The sequence below is a fragment of the Ictidomys tridecemlineatus genome, unplaced genomic scaffold (genome assembly GCF_052094955.1).
Source record: "Ictidomys tridecemlineatus isolate mIctTri1 unplaced genomic scaffold, mIctTri1.hap1 Scaffold_67, whole genome shotgun sequence".
Lineage (NCBI taxonomy): Eukaryota > Metazoa > Chordata > Mammalia > Rodentia > Sciuridae > Ictidomys > Ictidomys tridecemlineatus.
The window spans coordinates 1253272-1274091 of NW_027524711.1; the positions used below are offsets into that span (position 1 = coordinate 1253272).

The 20820-nt window shown below is 35.4% G+C and overlaps 2 pseudogenes; both read right to left on the reverse strand.

Moving 5' to 3' along the window:
• The window catches only part of LOC144374393 (protein N-lysine methyltransferase METTL21D-like), a 34246-nt pseudogene extending 20789 nt beyond the window's left edge, over positions 1–13457 (reverse strand).
• A 546-nt stretch (positions 13458–14003) lies between these two features.
• The window catches only part of LOC144374388 (son of sevenless homolog 2-like), a 41392-nt pseudogene continuing 34575 nt past the window's right edge, over positions 14004–20820 (reverse strand).

A 20820-nucleotide genomic window follows, 5' to 3' on the forward strand; every position in this document is an offset into this window, starting at 1 on the left:
TCTTTACACTCATTCTGAATGCTAAGTGTAAAGCTTCTCATTTAAGCTTTGGATAAATCATGCTATTCTTATTTAGATCACTTTAATATGAAACTGTTCTATACATGCAGTACAAACAGATTTTCAGAACACATTATTTTGGGGGTGGGGGAGGTTAACTGGTCTTTAACCTAGGGGCACTTTACCATTGAGCTATATCCCTAGCCCTTTTTTATTTTTTGAGATGGGTTCACTAAGTTGCTGAAGCTGGCCTTGAACTTGCCATCTTCCTGCCTCAGCCTTCTGAGCCAGTGGGATTATAGTGTGCACCACTGCACCCAGTTCAGAACACATTCTTTAAAAGAACAAGATCGAGTATTGAATGGTAGGTATACAGTATTGTTGGTACTTTAACTATAACTCTGACAATGATTTATCTAAGCAATAATGAGCCAATATATGGGCCTGGAATTTAAGTAGATTAACAAATGAGTTAACCTTCGAAAAATTACTGAAGATTTCAAAGTACTTGGGCTGGGGTTGAAGCTCAGCAGTAGAGCATTCGCCTAGCATGTACGAGGCACTGGGTTTGATCCTCAGAACCACATTAAAAATAAATAAATAAAAATAAAGATTAAAAAAAAAGAAAGTACTGACCCATCAAGAGTTTAATCAACTGCCAGAGGTAGCTCAATAGAACTAATAACCTGAAAGAAATTTGTTAACTACTCATTTATGTCTTGAGCTGTATCTAGCAATGTTTTCATCCTTGTGAATATTAAAAAAAGGTGAATTGATTCTTTATCAAAAGAAGTTAATAGATGTAATAAGAATTTTTAAAATTAAGACCAGCTGTTTAGTATTCACAATGATCTTTTCTATCAGTAGATAATAAAAAGGCTTGAAAGTTTAATATGTAGTAGAGCATATGTGTTACTTAACACTGCAGAGCAATTTAAGTTTTCTCATGTTGTCTGTTGATAGGTAGCTCGAGGAATTAGTTAAGACTTTGCATCCTATCGCATACTTATTACACACATAGTAAAAGACCATTCATCCGAAAGCAACTGCTATGAAGCTCCTTTATAATTAATAGATCTAAACTCTGAAAATATTGTTATATAGACCTTAGAATTATGACCTTCTGCTGTACTTTAATTACTTGCTACCTAACTGCTCTCAGGTTTAACAGGGATAAGAACTAGAAGGCAGAATTGGCTAAGGGTTGGGGTCAATAGAATGTTAATCTTGAAGCTCCAGCCAGCACACCCCGACTCCCTATTTAAAGAAGGTAATTTCTTTCTTTCTTTTTTTTTAAAAATATTTATTCTTAAGTTTTAGGTGGACACAATATCTTTATTTTACATTATGTGGTGCTGAGGATTGAACCCAGTGCCTCGTGCATGCTAGGCAAGCACTCTACCACTGAGCCACAATCCCAGCCCCTAAAGAAGGTAATTTCTTTGATCCTTGGCTTTTGAATGCTCATGGCACTTGCTTTAAAATTGTAAAAAAAAATTAAGGGTAAACAATGATTTATTTCTACCATATTTTCCTCTTTCTAAAACTGCATACTTGTTCAAATAACTGTATGGTGGAACAGTGTTCTCAATCTTCCTTTATCCCAGTTTCCTCTCCTAACAGAAAGGAATGTTTACATGCATCCTATATTCTGAAAAAGATGCCCATATTTCACACTGCAACAAATAAAATCAATTGGCATTTTCCAAATTCTCCCTGTAATTGTACCCCTACTCTAATCACATTTATTAAACTTACTGTGTGCTAAGTATCTTCATGGACTACATGTATTAAACTAATTTAACCCCCATGGCATTGCATGATATAGATACTATTATGATCCTCAACTTACACATGAGGAAAATAAGGCACAGAGAGTTTAAGTAAGTTTCCCTAGCTAACACAGCTAGTAAATGTTAGAACTGGGATTCAAATCCAGATAATCTGGTCTTAGGGCCTACCCTCTGCCATGCAGTTTTCAGAATGAATATGAGAAAAAGATTATCATGCAGATAACTCAATATAGCATATTTTAAATCTATTATTTGCAAACTATCATATCTTGCTATTAGTAGTAAATTACTTAAGAGTATCTCACAATTGATGAATACTTCCTAGGTATTTACAGAACTCCATCAACACATGAGAAATTAAGACAGTGTCTTAACTCTAATCCCTGATAGTTAAACTTAACTATTGGAAATAGTTTGAAAATCTTACTGCTTTTCTATGTAAAATAATGAAAATTAAAAGCATTTCATTTTCCATTGCTTAGTTTTCAGTAAGCTTTGTTGGCACATTTCCCCCCCTGTATTTGTATTAGGTCTCTATGGTATAAAATCTGGATATTCTACTTTTATAATGTTTGTTATCAAACAAATCAAAAATACTTTCAAATCCCAATGTTTCTTGAGGAGAAAAATCCCAAAAGGCAAATAGCTGACCTAAGATTATAGGATTGTGAGATAACCAAAGACAGGGCTTCAGTCTTTTGATGTAAAAGTGCTACTCTAATGAGAAAGGAACACTGATTTGAAAAACTAATTAAAATTAATTAGAAGTTTCAAGTCCTCAGATGTAAAACCATGTATTATGTAAAAGGTATTTTCAAGGTGAATTTAATTTTTTCAAAGGTTCACTTGAACTAATTTAGCCTCTTAAATGCCTGTATACCTGGGAAGCTGAGGCAGGAGGATCACAAGTTCAAAGCCAGCCTCAGCAACTTAGCAAGGTCCTAAGCATCTTGGTGAGACCCTGTCTATAAATAAAATACAAAACAGGGCTGGGGATGTGGCTCAGTGGTTGGGTGCCCCTGGGTTCAATCCCCAGAACAAAAAAAAAAGCATATATCCCTCTTACAGACGATATCAGTAGCAGATAAAATGTTTAATGAATTGTAATTCATGTACCTTTATGAAAGACATTCAAACGTATCAAAATGAAACAAAAATAGAGGCTTGGGTGGTAGCTCAGTTGTAGAGCTAGCATAGCTAGCATAGCTAGCATATGTGAGGCACTGGGTTTGATTCTCAGTACCACTCTAAAAATATAAATAAAATAAAGGTATTCTGTCCATCTACAACTAAAATAAACACACACACACACACACACACACACACACACACGCCAAATATAATTTTATAAGAAAGTGATCCATGTTATCTTCTGAAAGGAGCTCATAATAGGCTTATTTAAAAAAAACAAATTTAGTTCACCTTAAAAATCTAACTGTGATTAATTCAAAATAGATTCTATTTTTACAACTTCCTTCCTATAAACTGTTAAACACAAAGAGAAGTAATGCCACCTACAGGGAACCTTCAGAACAAGTTATACTTCTATGACTCTTTAATATCCAAAATCTAAGTTAATATCATATGTAATGTCACTGAACAAGGAAATTTTCAAGAAAAGGGGTAAAAGAATTGAAAAGGTGTGTGATATAAAAAAAAATCCCACTAACATTATGGATTATCAATATTTCTTAAAAGTAACCTAACTTCAAATTCACCTAACATGATTCACAGACACTTGGTTAGAAACTGCAGCAGGTTAAGATGCAAAGCTACACAACCTCAAAGGTCTTTAAAGTTACAGCTAGTAGAAAGACTCAAGTCTTTGGAGAATAAACCTGTGACAGTTTTCTTTTTCCAACTGTTGGATCACCCTTTCCTCTTGAGTAGCATCACCTTTACCTTCTTGGCTAAATTCTCTAAATTTTTAGGCATTTTAATAGTCCATTTCACTTTCTAAAGCTCATTCCTATTTTTAAGTCTCCTATTTCATAGACAATTATAAATCAAAGTTTTTCCTCTTTATGTAGCATATGCCTACTCTAACCACAGATGATTTCATTTTTATATACTCTCTGCTGTCTTCCCTGGCTAAAAGAGGTTTCCTTATTGCAATGGTTTCATTTAGGCTAAATTTTAAAACAATCTGGAGTCCTTTAGCAACAATACCACACCTCTAACTTCCTTGGATTGGGATGGGGCTTGAGTATGGATTTTGTGGCTTTCAATTTTACAAGTGATCTCTCATGCAACCTTGTTTGAGAAATAATGCCTTACTGTGGATTGTAGCCCTTTACCTAATTGGCTCCAACAGCACTCCTAAGTGGTTTATGGGTTCCAATGTGCACAGTGGCAACCCCTATTGCCCTCCTGGCTTGTTCTTGAGCTGTTTCCCCAGTCACTAGCTGTGCCTTGAGACGGACAGTTAGCTATATGGTAGCTGACCCCCAGGTAGTGGCATCATACCTCATTCGTTTGCTGCAGCTAACCCCCAGCCCCAAATTATGCTGTTGTAGAAGCTTTATAGCTCCCAGCTCATGGATCAATTCTGGATCAATCCTCAGGCTGACAGAGTCCAACTGCTAAACAGTGCCCACATCACCCCTCCAATTCTGTCTCCATGCCCTGGAATAAAACAACTGAGTTAATCTGGATAAATCCAAACAGAGGAGAAAATGTTGGTCTTCCCTTGTTACAATCATCTTGAATCTTGAGTATTGCCTCAGGCATCCTTCCTATGGTTTCTGAGTGCAGATACATTGTTTCCTCCCCCACACAATGGAGAATCCAAAGGACTAAACCTCATTCCCAAACACTGTATTCCTCCAAGAGGGAAATTCTCCCAAGGCTTCCATGATAGTTGGTGATAGAGCAAGTTCTTTAATTGGTAGCCCTCAGTAAGCTCTCTACAGTAAGCTCTCTACAGTACTCATTGGTACTGACACTAGTGGCTATTTGATCTTGTGGAACTGGCATGTTATGATGCCAATGTTGATATTTCAGAATGGGATGGGGGAAATCCCATTTGATTTTGTTACAAATCACTTTTATTGTCAGTGCCTTAGGTAAATTCCCCAGAAATACAATGAGATAAAAGTATGCAAGTGATTTATTATGCAAGTGATAAGTAAAGGGGTGGTACTAGCAAGGCAGGGAAGGCAAGCAGGGATGATTTCAGCAAATTTGTGTGGAAGCTGACTTCAGTCTGATTCACTCAGAAAGTTTTAGACTATAAATAGCACGTTTTTGAGATAAAGGAACTGGGCTTTCATATAGTAAATCTATGGGTACACTTCATGCCAAAGACTCACAAACACTATAAATTAAAAACCACAGTGAAGAAAGGAGGGCATAAAAATTGGAAGATGAAAAGGGATGTGAGAAATCCAGCTAGACTATTACAGTCAACGTCAAGTTTATCTTCACAATTCCATAATATTTTGGAACAAGCCAGAAAGTTGTCATTTGTCCTAAGACCTCACTAATGATAGATAGTGCTATCTGTAACTACCAAAAGCATCACACATTTAGGTTACACGAACTGCCTAGGGGGAAAAAGTGCTCAATGAAATGCTAGGGCAATATGAACAAAGTATTTTGACAAAAAACAAAGCAAACTTTAAAGACTAAAGTAAGCCTGAAAGGAGAGAACTATTTCCTTTGCTTTGATCCTCAAAGTCTCTAAACAGGGCTGTTTTTGCTCTTTCTGGAAGGCAGTCACCTGCTTTAGACGTTTATTTTCTTTAAAGCTATTTCTGAAACATTCACAAAGTCACAGGGTCTCAAAATCAATGTTTATTTTAACACATAAAATGTGACATCTAGCACCAATGCCAGTAAATACCAGAATTTCATCTGGTCACCACTCTGGAACCAGTGTAATGGAAGTCCTTGACTTTCAGTCCATGTGTGCTGAAGATTATCATAACACCAAATAGAAATGACACAGCATAAAAATAATTTGATAGATATGTATACAACTACATTTTTTGTAGTTATGCAATAATCTTTTACTGTTTCATGTAAAGAAGTTAACTTAATACCAGTGTTCTTAAACCAGATTTTCCTGGAAGACAATCACAAAGAAAAATGCATGAGCTATACCAGTGAATAACCCTGGAACTGGGCTTTCCATTCTCACTCCATTCCCAAATGAAAAATTTTGTAAAGGTACCTTTTGTTTCCCTAATCTCTTATTTTTTCTTCTTTGTAACTAATTATAATATTGTTCACTATTTAGAGTACTTACATATTTATTTGAAAAGAATAAAACTTTGGTAAATGTAAGTATACAAGACAATAGTTTTGTTTTTTAAGTAAAAGGACAATTAAGCATTAAAGATACCATATGAAGCAAAAGACAAAACTATTGCCTAATTATGTAAAAGTGAAATATTTAAAATTTACTTATTCCCAAGGCAAACTAATGTTTACTGGTTTGAATTTAGAAAATTATTCGATAGTGATATACTTCTAAAAATTGCATCAGTTTACCTCTAGTTTCCTGAAAATGTGTCAAATCAACCATGTTGCTTCACTATTTACTTTTGGCAGATTTTAGCCTAATCCTAATACCAGTTTTTATTTGAGTAACTGATCTCAATATTTCTTTTAAGCAGAACTTAATGCTGAGGCTAAGTAAACCTAAGATGGATTTCAGGCCCACTGAAAGGCAGGCAGTCATTTTTCATATTGCAGGCAGACCATGGTGGTTGTCATCCATATATCAGACCTCTAAGGACATGCTGGAAAAATCTGTAAACACAATCTTCCCATGCTGTATTCACATGCTTCATTCACATCTTTAGCTTACCCAGGTTGTTAGAGGTTTGGGTAAGATGACTAAAAGTTTCATGACGGCAATTTCTATAAGAAAAAAAAAAGTTCACCAACTATTTATGGAGTACTTAATACTAAGCAATATGCCCAGCAGTGGCTAAATGAAAGTCAAATGAATAACCAAGTATAATGTTTAGAAAGTTTTAAGCTGACACATGTTAACGCTGCAAGCAACTAAGGAAAAAAAAGATATACTGGACATTATCAAAATTCAAAACCTTTTTGCTATAAAAGACATAATACCAAAACAAGAAAGACAACCTGCAGAATAGGAGAGAGTATTTTGCAAATTGAACATCTGATGTTCAGTATCCAAAATGTTCTCTTAGACTTAATGAAAAGACAAATAACTCAATTTGAAAATGGGTCAATGATATCTTGTCAAGTGAGACAAGATAGTCAACATCTTTAATCTTTAGTTATTAGGGAAATGAAAATAAAAAACATAAGATCTGCCGGGGGCAGTGGCGCATGCCTGTAATCCCAGCAGCTCAGGAGACAGATAGGAGAACTGCAAGTTCAAAGCCAGCCTCAGCAACAGCGAGGTGGTAAGCAACTCAATGAGACCCTGTCTCTAAATAAAATGCAAAATAGGGTTGTGGATGTGGCTCAGTGACTGAGTGCCCCTGAGTTCAATCCCAAGCACACCCCCCCAGAAACAAACAAACACAAGATCCTATTTCACACCTCCTAAGATGGCTGTAGTTAAAACGATGGACAATGGCTTAGGAATACAGTTTGTCAATTCCTTAAAATGTTAAACACAGAGTTCCCATATAACCACTCCAGGCATATACCTAAGAGATCTGAAAAGATGCTCACACAAAAAAAACTTCTACATAAATGTTCACAGCAACACCACTCATTACAGCTAAAGACTGAAAAAGTAAAATGCCACCAAATGATGAATGGATGGACAAGATGTACACATTCATACAAATAAATATTTTTTAGACATAAGAGTAAAAGCATGCCACAATATGGATAAACCTTGAAAACACTGTCTGTGTTGAGTAAAGAAGCTAGACGTAAGAGACCATATAATGTGAATAATTCATGACATGAGCACAATAGGCAGATAAATAGAAATAGAGGTTAGTGACTGCCAGGGGCTAGAGACTGGGGAGAAATGAGTGACTGCTAATGGTATGGAGTTTCTTTTGAGAAAGATGAAAATTTTGTTCTGTGAATATATTTATACTGAATTGTATACTTCAAAAAGGTGAATTTCATGGTATGGGAATTATTATCAATTAAAAAAAATGAAGCAAGGTGTTGTGGCACACTCCTATAATCCAAGCAGCTTAGGAGGCTGGGGCAACAGAAGGATTGTGAGTTCAATGCCAGCCTCAGCAACAGCGAGGTGCTAAGCAATTCAGTGAGACCCTGTCTCTACATAAAATACAAAATAGGGCTGGGGATGTGGCTCAGTTGTTGAGTGCCCCTGAGTTCAATCCCTGGTACCAAAAAAATATATATATATATATGTATATATATATATATATATATATTTTTAGGAACCCAAAATCTTTATGCCTCAAAAATTTCTACTTGTAAAACTGTATAATGCTTTAGTTAAAACTGAATCCCTTAGCTGGCTGTGATGATGCACGCCTGTAATTCCAGTGACTTGGAATGCTGAGGCAGGAGGATCACAAGTTTGCAGTCAGCCTGAACAACTTGATGAGACCATGTCTCAAAAAAAAAAAAAAAAAGACTAGTAGCTCAGCAACATCTGTCTGGGTTCAATCCCCAGTACCAAAATCAAAAACTGGATACTTTAAGGCATAAAACATTTTAAAATTTTTGTCACATTTATAAAAGGTGCTGGAGTTACAAAATAGATGAGATACAGTTGTACAAGTTAAAAACTGTAGGTGTCACAGATGCAACTTGCATAAAATGTGATTGTTATATCATGTAAAGGAAGCACCAAACAAGGGGAACAAAAATGAATTCTAGGGCTGGGGTTGCGGCTCAGGGGTAGAGTACTCGCCTTGGATGTGCAAGGCCCTGGGTTCGATCCTCAGCACCACATAAAAATAAATAAATAAAATAAAGGTATTATGTACAACTAAAAAAAATGAATTCTATTTAATTAGGTGCATTTTTCTTTATAAACAGATCGGTCTATTTTTTTTAAAGAGAGAGTGAGAGAGAGAGAGAATTTTTAAATATTTATTTTTTAGTTCTCGGCAGACACAACATCTTTGTTTGTATGTGGTGCTGAGGATCGAACCCGGGCTGTACATATGCCAGGCAAGCGCATTACCGCTTGAGCCACATCCTCAGCCCCAGATCTGATTACATTTTACTTTGTTAAAAATAATTTGAATGACTGAAGAAAGTTCACAAAAGTATGAACTGGCATTTTAAAATCTGAGTTAAGAGAAACTACAATATAAAGAGCTAAGTCACCTGTCTGGGTTAATGCCCAATGCTATAGTCTGAATTAGTGTCTCCAAAGGGCCCATATATTAAAGGAGGAAGTGAAATCTTTTGAGATGAAACCTTGTGGGGGAGGTCTTCTGGTCATCGGGGATGTGTTTTCCATAGGACTCTGCCCTTTCCTCTTTCTTTCCTTTTCCTTCCCAGCTATGAGGTGATTGGGCTTTCTCTGTCATGACATACTGCCTTGTCATAAGGCAATGGAGCAAAAGGATTACAGACTAGAAATGTGAGCCAAAATAAACTTTTCCTCTTTTTAAGTTGTTACCTCAGGCATTGTTACATTAACTGCTGCTTACTAACACATCCCATTACAAAGCTATATTAAAAAAAAGCCTGCTGGGCCGGAGGTTTAGTTGAGTGGTAGAGTGCTTCCTTCCACATGCAAGACCTTGACTTCAATCCCCAGCACAGCATGAAAGAAAACAAAAATCCTGCCTTACTTAGAACAAGAACCAAAGGCAAGACAGATAAGTGATCTTAATCCTGAGTCAATGCCTGAGTTCATTGAAGAGTCATAGCTGTTTTACCACATCAAAATCAAGGCCTTGACCACACACAAGCCCAGAAACAGTGACCAGATGATGAAATATCCTCAGAAGATGAAGAACTGGGAATGTACTTACTGATTTTTTCTTTCTGATGTATATAATATGAATATCTTCACTTCGATACTCTTCATCATGTTTTTCCAAGGGAATTTTTTCAAAATCAAAGTCTAGCTGAAGCAGCTATAAATTTAACAAATATACTTTAAACTCAATAATATGAACAGACCTGTGATAAAGAAGGTACAATGGTGGCTATCTTTGTAGGAATACTGATTAGGAAGGGGCACTGTGGAAACCTTCTGAGGACTTAGAAATGTATATTTTTATGCTGGGTAGTAATTATGTGGCTGAGTGCTTGATATATATGCATTTAACTATGTTTTACCTCAATAAAAATTATTTTAACTATATAAAAATTAATTAAGAGTCCCAAAAGCTCAGTAATATTCTTTATATTCAGGAAAAACATGAAGGCTGGGGCTGTAGCTCAGTGGCAGAACACTTGCCTAGCATGAGTGAGGAACTGGGTTCAATCCTTAGCACTGATGAAAAAAATAAATAAAAATACATCTACATCTATTAGTACAAAAAAAATTTAAAAAAATTTATCATATATTATCTGAGGCAGTCATATTCTTGTTTTCTCATTAACCAAAGCAGTCCATCAGCAGACAAAAGTTGCAGAGCTATACAGATGTACAAAAAGATTTACTTGTAATGGGATGAATTTTTGCCCATAAAAAGGGCCTGGGTCACCACTGGGGGAAAAAGATTAAAAGATATGTAAGGTGTTATGTATTGGGTGCAGTGGGGCATGCCTGTAATCCCAGCAGCTCAGGAGACCAAGACAGGAGGATCTCAAGTTCAAAACCAGCCTCAGCAATGGCGACAGGTTAAGCAGCTCAATGAGACCCTATCTCTAAATAAAATACATATCAGGACTGGGGATGTGGCTCAGTGGTTGAGTGCCCCTGAGTTCAATCCCCTGTACCAAAAATAGCTATGTACTACATTTGCAACTTCCTGTGAATCTTTCTGACTATTAATTAAGTCCCTAAAAACAGGTATGTAGGTCAGAGGTTTCATAAAAATGTAGAGAAAAACAGAGAAGTACAAATTTATCACCTCCTCATTTCTATCATGAATTCTCTTTTTTAAAATATTTATTTTTAAGTTTTAGGTGCACACAATATCTTTATTTTACATTTATATGGTGCTGAGGATCGAACTCAGTGCCTCATGCATGCTAGGCGAGCACTCTACCACTGAGCCACAACCCCAGCCCCTCTATCATGAATTCTCTAAAAGCACTATATGTATCACTGATATGTTCCCCACAGCCAACAATTAAGAAATATTAAGAACTTTCTCAGAAAAGACAGTGTCACCATTATTATTTTACACGGTTCTGTAGATACAATATCAACTAATTAGATAAAAAATAAAGGATGAGAATAGAAAATGGGGATGGGCTTTGTGGAATAGTGGATTTTAAAGAGTCCCCTACTGGCTGGGTTCATACAAACAGATTGTCCAAATCTCCAAAATTTCCATAAAATACTAGATTAGTCATATATAGCCTCCCTGAAGGGTACTCACTACAAAGATACATCTTATAGTCCTTACCTCAACATATTTTTTCTCAATTTCTGGATTTTCCCCCATTGTACGTTGTTCATAGCAACATATGATACAAGTTTTAGATCCACTGAGATCTTTCAGTGTTTTCAGCAATGGTTCCAAAGACTATAAAATAAAAACGTATTTCATGACTTCAAAAATTTTCTATTAAGAGAAGGTTAGGGGAGTAAAAGGATTAATTCCCCTATTATTAATTTTTGAATCAATACAACAAAGTACATGTAGTTAACATTTTCTAATAATGATTGGTAAACTCCTCTTAATAATTAATTATTGGCCTGGGTGGTGGCTCAGTGGTAGAGCACTTGCTTAGCATGAATGAGGCACTGGGTTCAATTCTCAGCACCGCATCAAAATAAATGAATAAAATAAAGTCCATCAACATGTAAAAAATTTTTTAAAAATTAATTATTATACTACAGTTTTCAGAAAAAGAATTCAAGTGACTGTGTTTTGAAGTTCCCATGGAAATAAACGAATAGTGTTGATTTCACTCTTAAAAGTAATTTCACTTACTCTAATTTAATGTAGGATTTAAACAATCAACAATTTTTCCTACAAAAGTAAATCTGAACTTAACTTGAACATGGATTGGCTCAATGCTCATTATTTTAAATATAAATGATACCCACAATGCTATCATAAACCAATATTTAAAGAAAAATATTGCAGTGGCACATGCCTGTAATCCCAGCAGTTTGAGAGATTGAGACAAAAGGATCCTGGGTTCAAAGCCAGGCTCAGCAATAGCAAGGCGCTAAGCAACTCAATGAGACCCTGTCTCTAAATAAAATACAAAATAGGGCTGGGAATATGGCTTAGTTGGTCATGTGCCCCTGAGTTCAATCCCTAGTTCCAAAAAAAGAAAAGAAAAAAGAAAAATATTTGATCTAGTAAATCTTGCCACAAAACCATGATTTTTTTTAAAAATGCAACTTAATTCTCCTGGTGAAACATTTCATTGGGAACAACTAAGGGCAGAGGTGGGAGGCTAAGGGGTGATTTTAGGGCTGGAGATGTAGCTCAGTAGTAGAGCACTCACATGTGTAAGGCCCTGGATTTGATCTACAGCCCCCCTAATGTCTGCCATCCCCTAAAAAGTTTTTTTTTTTTAAAAAGGTTATCATAGCTTTTCATAACAGATCCAAGTGGTAAAATCCTTTAAAACTTTTGAAGAAGCCTCTAATAAAATGCATATAACACTCTTCTAAACATGATTTGCAGGTATATATGAATGTATATACATAGTCTCTTGTGACTTTTGTTTTATTTTTGCTACAACCATCTATCATCCATAGACAAATATCCTGAATTCAGAGATGTTAAAATGTGAAGAAATGTAGTTTCAGAATACAAAAAAACAGTTAATTGATTAGAGAGATTTCACTCACTGAACATTTACCTCCTCGTAGTATATGCAGTCAGCCATCAGTATGTAGTCTGGTGGAGAAGGAAAGTCTTCTATTTCTTCCCCCCTTCAAAATGGCAAACAAGTATTTTAAACTGTTAATAATTTAAAATACTCTTGCTTTATAAGCAAGAGCCAATAAGCTCATTTCGTATTATCATGGCTTTAACGAGATACAATTTAAAACAAACTATGAATTGTTATTTTAAAACAAGCTGAAAGGCCATACAAACCATTTCAGTACCTTGGCTTTAACAGAACCAGTGACAAGATGTTTGTTCATATTAATATTCATCTTCAGCAAGTCTTGCAATTCCTCAAGATCGGTGACCACAACATCTGCCCTATAAAATAACGTTGATTGAGGGGTAAGCATAGGGTGGGTAACTGGCAATATGAGTTTCAAAGCAAAGCGATGTCCCCTCCCTTCAATTCTTACCTGAGGGTAGCAGCCATGAGTCCCACCGCCCAGGTGCCTGAGCCCAACTCCAGCACCGACCGCCGGCTCAACACTTGGGCCCCATCTCCGGAAAACCCCGGCGTTTCCAAGTATTTAGAGAGCACAATGGCAGCATCCCAAACAACGCAACCCACACCACCGGAGTCATACCGCTGCAGTCGTAGTCCCATCCCGCTTCTCCAGAACTCTCACAAAGCTCCGCAGGGGATCCTCCACCACCGACTCCACAGCAGCCGCCATCTCTGCCGGCTAAAGGGTGCCGCTCCCTTAGTGACGACTCATCTGTGTGCCGCTCACAGGCCAAGCCTTGAGAGGGGCCCACGCCTCCTAGTGGCGGACTTGGCACCTCGCGCGTGCACAAGTCAACAAAGCCCAGAAGGCTGCAGCACCTTGGGTGTAACCCAGCACTAACCGCCCTCTTCCATTCCTTCTCCTGTAAAATGCACCTGGCTTGAGGAACAGCTAGTTTAAGTCACTTTCCCAGATAAAACTAATATAATCCGCTCTGTGAAAAAACAAAGCAAACACTGGAGCATTTTTACGTGGTTAGAGATTGACTCATACTGTAGTTACCTTAAATCCAGGCAGCTTACCAAAGGTGTCTATTATCTTTCTCAGGAAGTTTCCAAGTGTGCTCCTACTTTTTCCATATGAATGCATAAAAAGGATTGCTGGAAACTTGCAGCTTGCATTTACCAGTTAAAATTTTTTTTAATCCCTCTAAAATTTACATCATATAAATTATTTGGGATTATGTAGTTTTAAGTTGCATGAAATAACTCAATGTGTGTATACATATATCTACAGTACTCTAATATCCCCTTGTTCTTTACAATGAAAACACATTTTTTAAAAAGTCTTTTAAAAATTAAGACTGAGGTGATTTAATTAATCTTGTTAAGAACTCTGATACAAAGCACAGTAAAAGGCCACAGACCAGTAAATAAAGAACGTGGCTTTTGGCTACTTTACAACCACTGCTACAGCCTATCACATAACATACTTTTCATCACTTTGAGTGAAGGTATCCAAATGGCAAATAAAAGTTTTACTCGCTTCTGATTAAAAAGTTTAATAAAGCATTAAGTATTTGCTGGTTTAAATATTACCAATCTAAAAAAATATTTTTAAAAAATTTCAGTTAACACAAGATTTATAGAGAAACTCACTAGGTTTTGAAGGCAAGGCAGTTGGTTCCTATGCCATAAGAACTTTTCCTCTGAACATATGAATTAGTAAAGTAGCAGATTGTATTATAGACCTCAAGTCATTTAAATTTATATAGGTTATTAACATTATCTTTAAATATACAATATAAACAAAACTGTACATACATGGCATATTAACTTTGTGTTCCAAAGCAATAGGCAACTTTTTGCAAAAACAAAAGGCACATCTGAATGAGATACATGCCCTTTGTTTCCTCTATAATTGGGTTATGTATTCTTTGTTTACATTTTGACAAAATAATATACACAGTGCATTCTATTATTTTCATTACACATTTCATTTTTGTCTTCAGCAGCAAATACTGGCATTTAAGACATGGCATTAAAGAATTTAAGAACAGTGGGTGTTATTCACAATTCTCCTAGATGTAAAAACTACAAGTAAAAATCTTCCAGAAGATGGTCAAAGAGATTTAAAAATCAGTAACACCATACACCTCTATATTTGTGTAAATTCATTACCTTAAAAAAAAAGGCCTCTATTAGTCAAATTTGAAAAATTCCACAAAAACACTATCCCCTTTCAGTGCAAACAAAGTCACTTTAAACCATATTTTAGCAGAGTCTACAGTGCAAATATAAATTCATTATACTGGCCTTTTGGCAGCACTGAGGATCCAAGACAAGGCAATGCAACTGATCACCTGAGGATATTGGTAAAGGACTTTTGTATTTTATGTTTCCAATTCTTAAAAGCTTATTTGATCAGTAGCATTTCTGAAGAGCATTATTTGTAAAAACAAAAAACAAAAACCAAAAAAACTAAAATACTATGCCTTTTTGAATAAATTTAAAAAAAAAGCTTTACAAATACTATTCCAGTGTCAATGACTACATATGGCTAAGGTTATTGAGGAGTTTCTGCATTTTCTACCATAGACAGTCTGTACAATGGGGGATGTGAAAACTCTCACTTGTAAGTCTTTGGTGGAAGTTTTGGTAGGTGAGGGCTTGAATTCTGCCTTGGTGGAACAGGGGGAGCTTGAGGATGAGCAAGACTGTTGTGATAGCATCGACATGGTACCCTTGGAGAGGGTGTGCTAGGAGGAGTGCTTGGTGAATTTGGACATGTTCTAATGTCTCTGAGCCAGTCTGGATCTCTGTGAAGATGTCCCAGTGGAGGTGGCTGAAGATTAAACAGACAGTTTATAAAGTGTTCTGGAGGTCGAAGGCGAACTGGTGGAGGGGTATCAGGAAGAGGATCTGTTGGCGGAGGTGGAGGTGGACTATGCAGAAGTCCATTAAATGCACTGGTAGGAACAGGAACTCTGGGTTTTATCTTTGGGGGAGGAGGCTGTCTTGGTGGAATAGCAGGAGGGTCGTCATCAGATTTCACAGTTCCCTTTAAAACAAAAAGTTATATAACTATACTTCTTTTCTCCTGAAAAACTTACAAGGCAATTTTAAAAGTCTGAAAAATTCTTCACACAGAAGAATTTTTTAACTCAACACACAAATTAAATCCAGAAGCTCAAAGTAAATTAATCTGGTTTAATTATCAGATTTATAAGTACATCACTTCTAGTTTAATCAAGGGCTCTGTTTAATACTTCTACATATGAGATGTTTTAATTGAAGTCTTAGAACATAAAGCTTCAATTTATCTTGCTTTGTGTTACTATTTCATAAATTTAAGAAATTCATGAATTTTAATTATAAAAATAGGTAAGCAAAAATAATATAGAGTTTTGTAGATGTGAAAGGACATGATGTTAAGGAGACTTAATGTCCAGCTTCTCCTGATTAAGCATTTACTTCTACTTTTCCCAGTGACACTCAGAACAGTGGATTTCAAAGGGTCATCCAAGGACCAGCAACATCAGTACCAGTAGGGAACTTGTTAGAAAAGCAAATTTTTTAAAAAATTATTTGTTCTTTTTAGTTATGTATGAAAGGAGATTATATTTTGAGATATCATACATACATGGAGTATAACTTCCGATTCTTCTGGTTGTACATGATGTGGAGTCATGTATTCATTTATGAGCATAGGAAAGTTATGTCTGATTCATTCTACTGTCTTTCCTATTCCCATTCCTCGTCCCTTCCCTTCATTCCCCTTTGTCTGAGCCAGTGAATTTCTATTCTCCCCTCCCCACTGCTTATTGTGAGTTAGCAACTGCACATTGGAGAGAACACTGGGCCTTTGGTTAGAAAAGCAAATTTTTGAGCCCTCACTCCAGATCTACTGAATCAAAAACTCCAGGAGTAAGGGTTAACATATCAGGTTTTAACAAGGTTTCCAAAAATTAAATTTGAAAAGCCGATGGAAAGTTGGAAGAATCCTTCACATACTAGTACCAGAAAAAAAGTGTATTTCTGAGTCTGTGAATCAGCACCACCACCCCGCTTTTTTAAAGGAAAGTTTTTTTTATAAGAATTAAACAACTACTAAAAGCATTTTTCAAATACAACAATATAAATGTGGAAAATGATAAAGAAAAGCCAAAATACAACAAATTCATAAAAATAAAGTCCTGTCTTGAAAATCCATAAATTTTTAAATAAATTAAGGCAAATCCAGGTCCTGTTGACTACCTTTGAATTTGAAGCATCTTGGTCAAACTTTCTTCGAGGAGGAAGTGGAGGAGGAATCAGTAGCTCTTCACTTGGTTTATTTAAACTACCACACGAACTGAAGACAGACTCTAGGGAGGCAAAGATTAGTTTAACCACAATTTACAGTGCAATTAATCCAACAAAACTTCATTGCAACTGTGATCACTTCTGCCATGGCATTTATCAGACTGTAATGCCTGTTATATATTATCTATCTTCTCTTCTAAAATGTAAGCTCTCTTAGGACAGCTCATTTATTTTGTATCCCTAGTACCTAACACAGTTCCTGGTACACAGTATATATGATAGCTAAGTGAAGGCACATTATTTAGTTATGATTAATAATGAGACTCCTCCTCCAAAAGTCTTTTTAAAATCTAAAACAAAACCAAACAAAAACATGAATGTATATATGTAGTTACTTTTAGAGAAAAATTATCCTAAGCAGAAAACATTTACTCTGAAGCAGCTACAATCAGGTTCATGACTACACAGGTAATAAAATCTCCATATAGGAGACCATAAAGTAGGGTTATATATCATATAACTCTCTTTGCAAATCTCTTAATAATAAGGTATATGTTATAGAGTCACACTGAAGAAAATTTACAAAATAATAAAGTATTAGAGGAAAATTACTCCTGAACAGGTCGACTAGGTACAGAATAAGAACTATTTTCATTTTGATCAATTTCTTTTGTCTTATTTATAGGGTTTTAAAGAACTCTAAAATTATGGTCCAACTCCCCATTTAATTTTTCTCCACATTCACAGTTATTATAGAGACATTCATCATGTTTTATTTGTCATTATACTTAGATTGAGTTTGCAGGAATAAGTTGGGAAAGAAGTTGATGAATTTAGTTTTAAATATGCTAAGTGACTGCTTATGGGACATCAAAGTATAGTTTTTGTTTCCTGCTACCACAAAATAATTTTACTTTTGTCATTGACAATATGCATGACACTGTAATTGTATCATTTTTGGTTTATTAAATATTAAGCACACATTAAAAATGTTTTAAGAAATGTGATACATTAAAGAAGTCAAACATATTCCTTCTCAATATATTTTTCTGTTTTGTTTCATATCCAAATAACAATCTACAAAGTCATAAATAAAACTATCAACTCTTACAATCTAGAAGTATACATAGATTTTGTAGTTTGACAAAAGTTTTCTTTTAGATTTTATAAAACAAACTTGAAATATTCACAGTGTTCATTATTAAATGACTTTATCACATGGTCTTATTGTTTCCCAACCCTTCTGCAGTAACAGACCTTCAAGTGCACTTTGTAAAGATACTAAGTTTAAGAGTCAGATGGGTGCTGGGCCCAGTGGCGCATTCCTATAATTCAAATAACTCAGGAGGCTGAGGTGGGAGGAATGCAAATTCAAGACAACCTCAGCAACTTAGCAAGACTCTAAGGACTTTGTGAGACCCTGTCTCAAAATAAAAAATACTAAAAAGACTGGGGATGTGGCTCAGTGGTTAACTTACCCTGGGTTCAATCCCTGGTACCACCCTCCTCAAAAAGCCAAAAGGGTGAAAAGCCTAGATTTTTAATAAAATAGCAAAGAAGGTTGCTATTTTAAAAATGCTACTACAGTGTAAATGCTTATATTATCATTTAAATGATATATAACAAAATTCAAAATTTAAGAAATAAAATCAAATTCATATTAGTCTTTGTAAAAAAAATTCCCGAGACTGTTAGAATAACAGAACAAATAATAGCCTAAATTTCCTAAAATTTACTTTTGGATCATTGCTTTGATGAGTTAAAACTGTAAGGATAAAAACAATGGCACACAAATAATTTTAGAAAGATATAACTCATAATTCCTACTTCTTCAGAAAATATTAAATACCTACTGAAAGACACTACCCACCTAGTAATTTGTTAAATAACCACTCAAGATTTACTAGGTATGCATTGCAATTTTATGTAATAAAAAGGAAATTTTATGTATTGTTTGTTTAATTTTATACATTTTTGCAGACCTTCACTGATAGCGCATAAAATTTAGAAAAAATATTCCAACTAGTATTAGATTTAAATGATTCAAATTGCAAATAATACTAAGTACTGCCATTATTTTAATAAATATAAGTTTATAGAAGTTTTACTAATCAATCAATACAAAAATGATCTGGTTCATACAATTCACTGCCTGCATAATGTTTAAAAATTAAATATTCTTTGCAAAAGAGCAGATTACAAGAAATATTTTCCATTCTTATATTTTAAAAGACAAGAGTTGCTGGACGTGGTAGTGGCACACCTGAAATCCCACAGCCTCTTGAGACACTGAAGCTGGGGGATCATGAGTCCAGTCAGCCTGGGCAACTTAGCAAGACCCTGTCTCAAAATAAAATAAAATAAGGCTAGGGATGTAGTTCAGTGGTTAAAGCACCCCTGGGCTAAATCCCTAGTACCAGGAAAAAAATAAAAGACAAGAGTTTGCTACATACACAATGAATCTAAATAAAAATTAAAAAGTGGTGGCTGAAAGCCTGTTAACTTTCAGCCCAATACAACACAAATCCACATTTGTAATGTATGTATAAACAATTTAATGGAAATGTCAACAAGTCATAGCTACTACTCATCACTACTCACAGATTCTACTACACTTCAACCAGGTACAATAGATGTATGCAGCGAATGACTGTTTAGAAAATTAAAGCTATCAGAGCTATAAATAAGGAATAAATAGAGAATAGCAATTCCAAAGCATTAGGGGCATTAAAAATAGTGTATAAGATGTGATATAAACACATCTGATAATTTTAAGTCACTTTCCACTGACTTATAGAGCTATGTTTTTAAAAAAAAATTTATTTTTTCTTTTTAGTTATACATGACAGAATGTATTTTGACAAATTATACATAATGGAGTATAACTTATAATTCTTGTGGTTGTATACAATGTGGAGTTACACTGGTCATGTATTCCTATATGAACAAAGGAAAGTTATGTCTAATTCATTCTACTGTCTTTCCTATAAAGCAATGGATTTGTGTTTCTTTTAAAAAGGAAAACTTTTCTATACTGATGTATATAGTAATTTTACTGTACATTTTTTACTTCCAATCCTCTTGCAGAACTTGACATATCTCACTAGTATTTCTCAAGAATGTTACATTTTTAGCAGCCATTCATGGTCTTGGTCACTGCATTTAGATTCCCTCCTACCCCTCCACAACTGCTACATTTTTCATGATGAAGAACAAGGAGCCAGGAAAAGGGATTGACTCAGAATTGGAACTTTTTCCTCAAATACAGATATTAAATTTATTATTCCATGTCAAAAGTTGCTGCCCTGATTATGTGGACTCTGCAGTTACTTTCAGGGGTTCTGCTGGTTCAGGGACCCAACAGTTGATACGAAAAGTATACTTTTGGGAGTATTGATAAGAAGTGGGCACGGGATTCACTTTCTCATTTTCTTACCACAATCAGATTTTTATCCACCTTCTCATACATGTAGCCATGTGTGCTTCAGGGAAAGCTGACCTTACCCCTTAGCAACAGGAATAAGGCCTGATTAGTTCAAGTCTGAAAATTCCCACTAAAGAAATGGAATTACTCTATTAAACTCATCACTTAGAACTCAACTGGTCACTGAAATACCAAAGGAGATTTTTCTGGAGGCTATTAAAAAGGATATCCCTTGGACTGGGGTTGTGGCTCAGTGGTAAAGTGCTTGACTAGCATGCGTGAGGCACTGGGTTCGATCCCTGGCACCATATAAAAATAAAACAAAATAAAGGTATTGTGCCCACTTAACAACTTAAAAACTTGTGCCCACTTACAACTTGTTATTTTGGAAAAGTACTTTGCATTTTGTTTTTCAACCTTTCTCTATCTGCTGAATAAAGA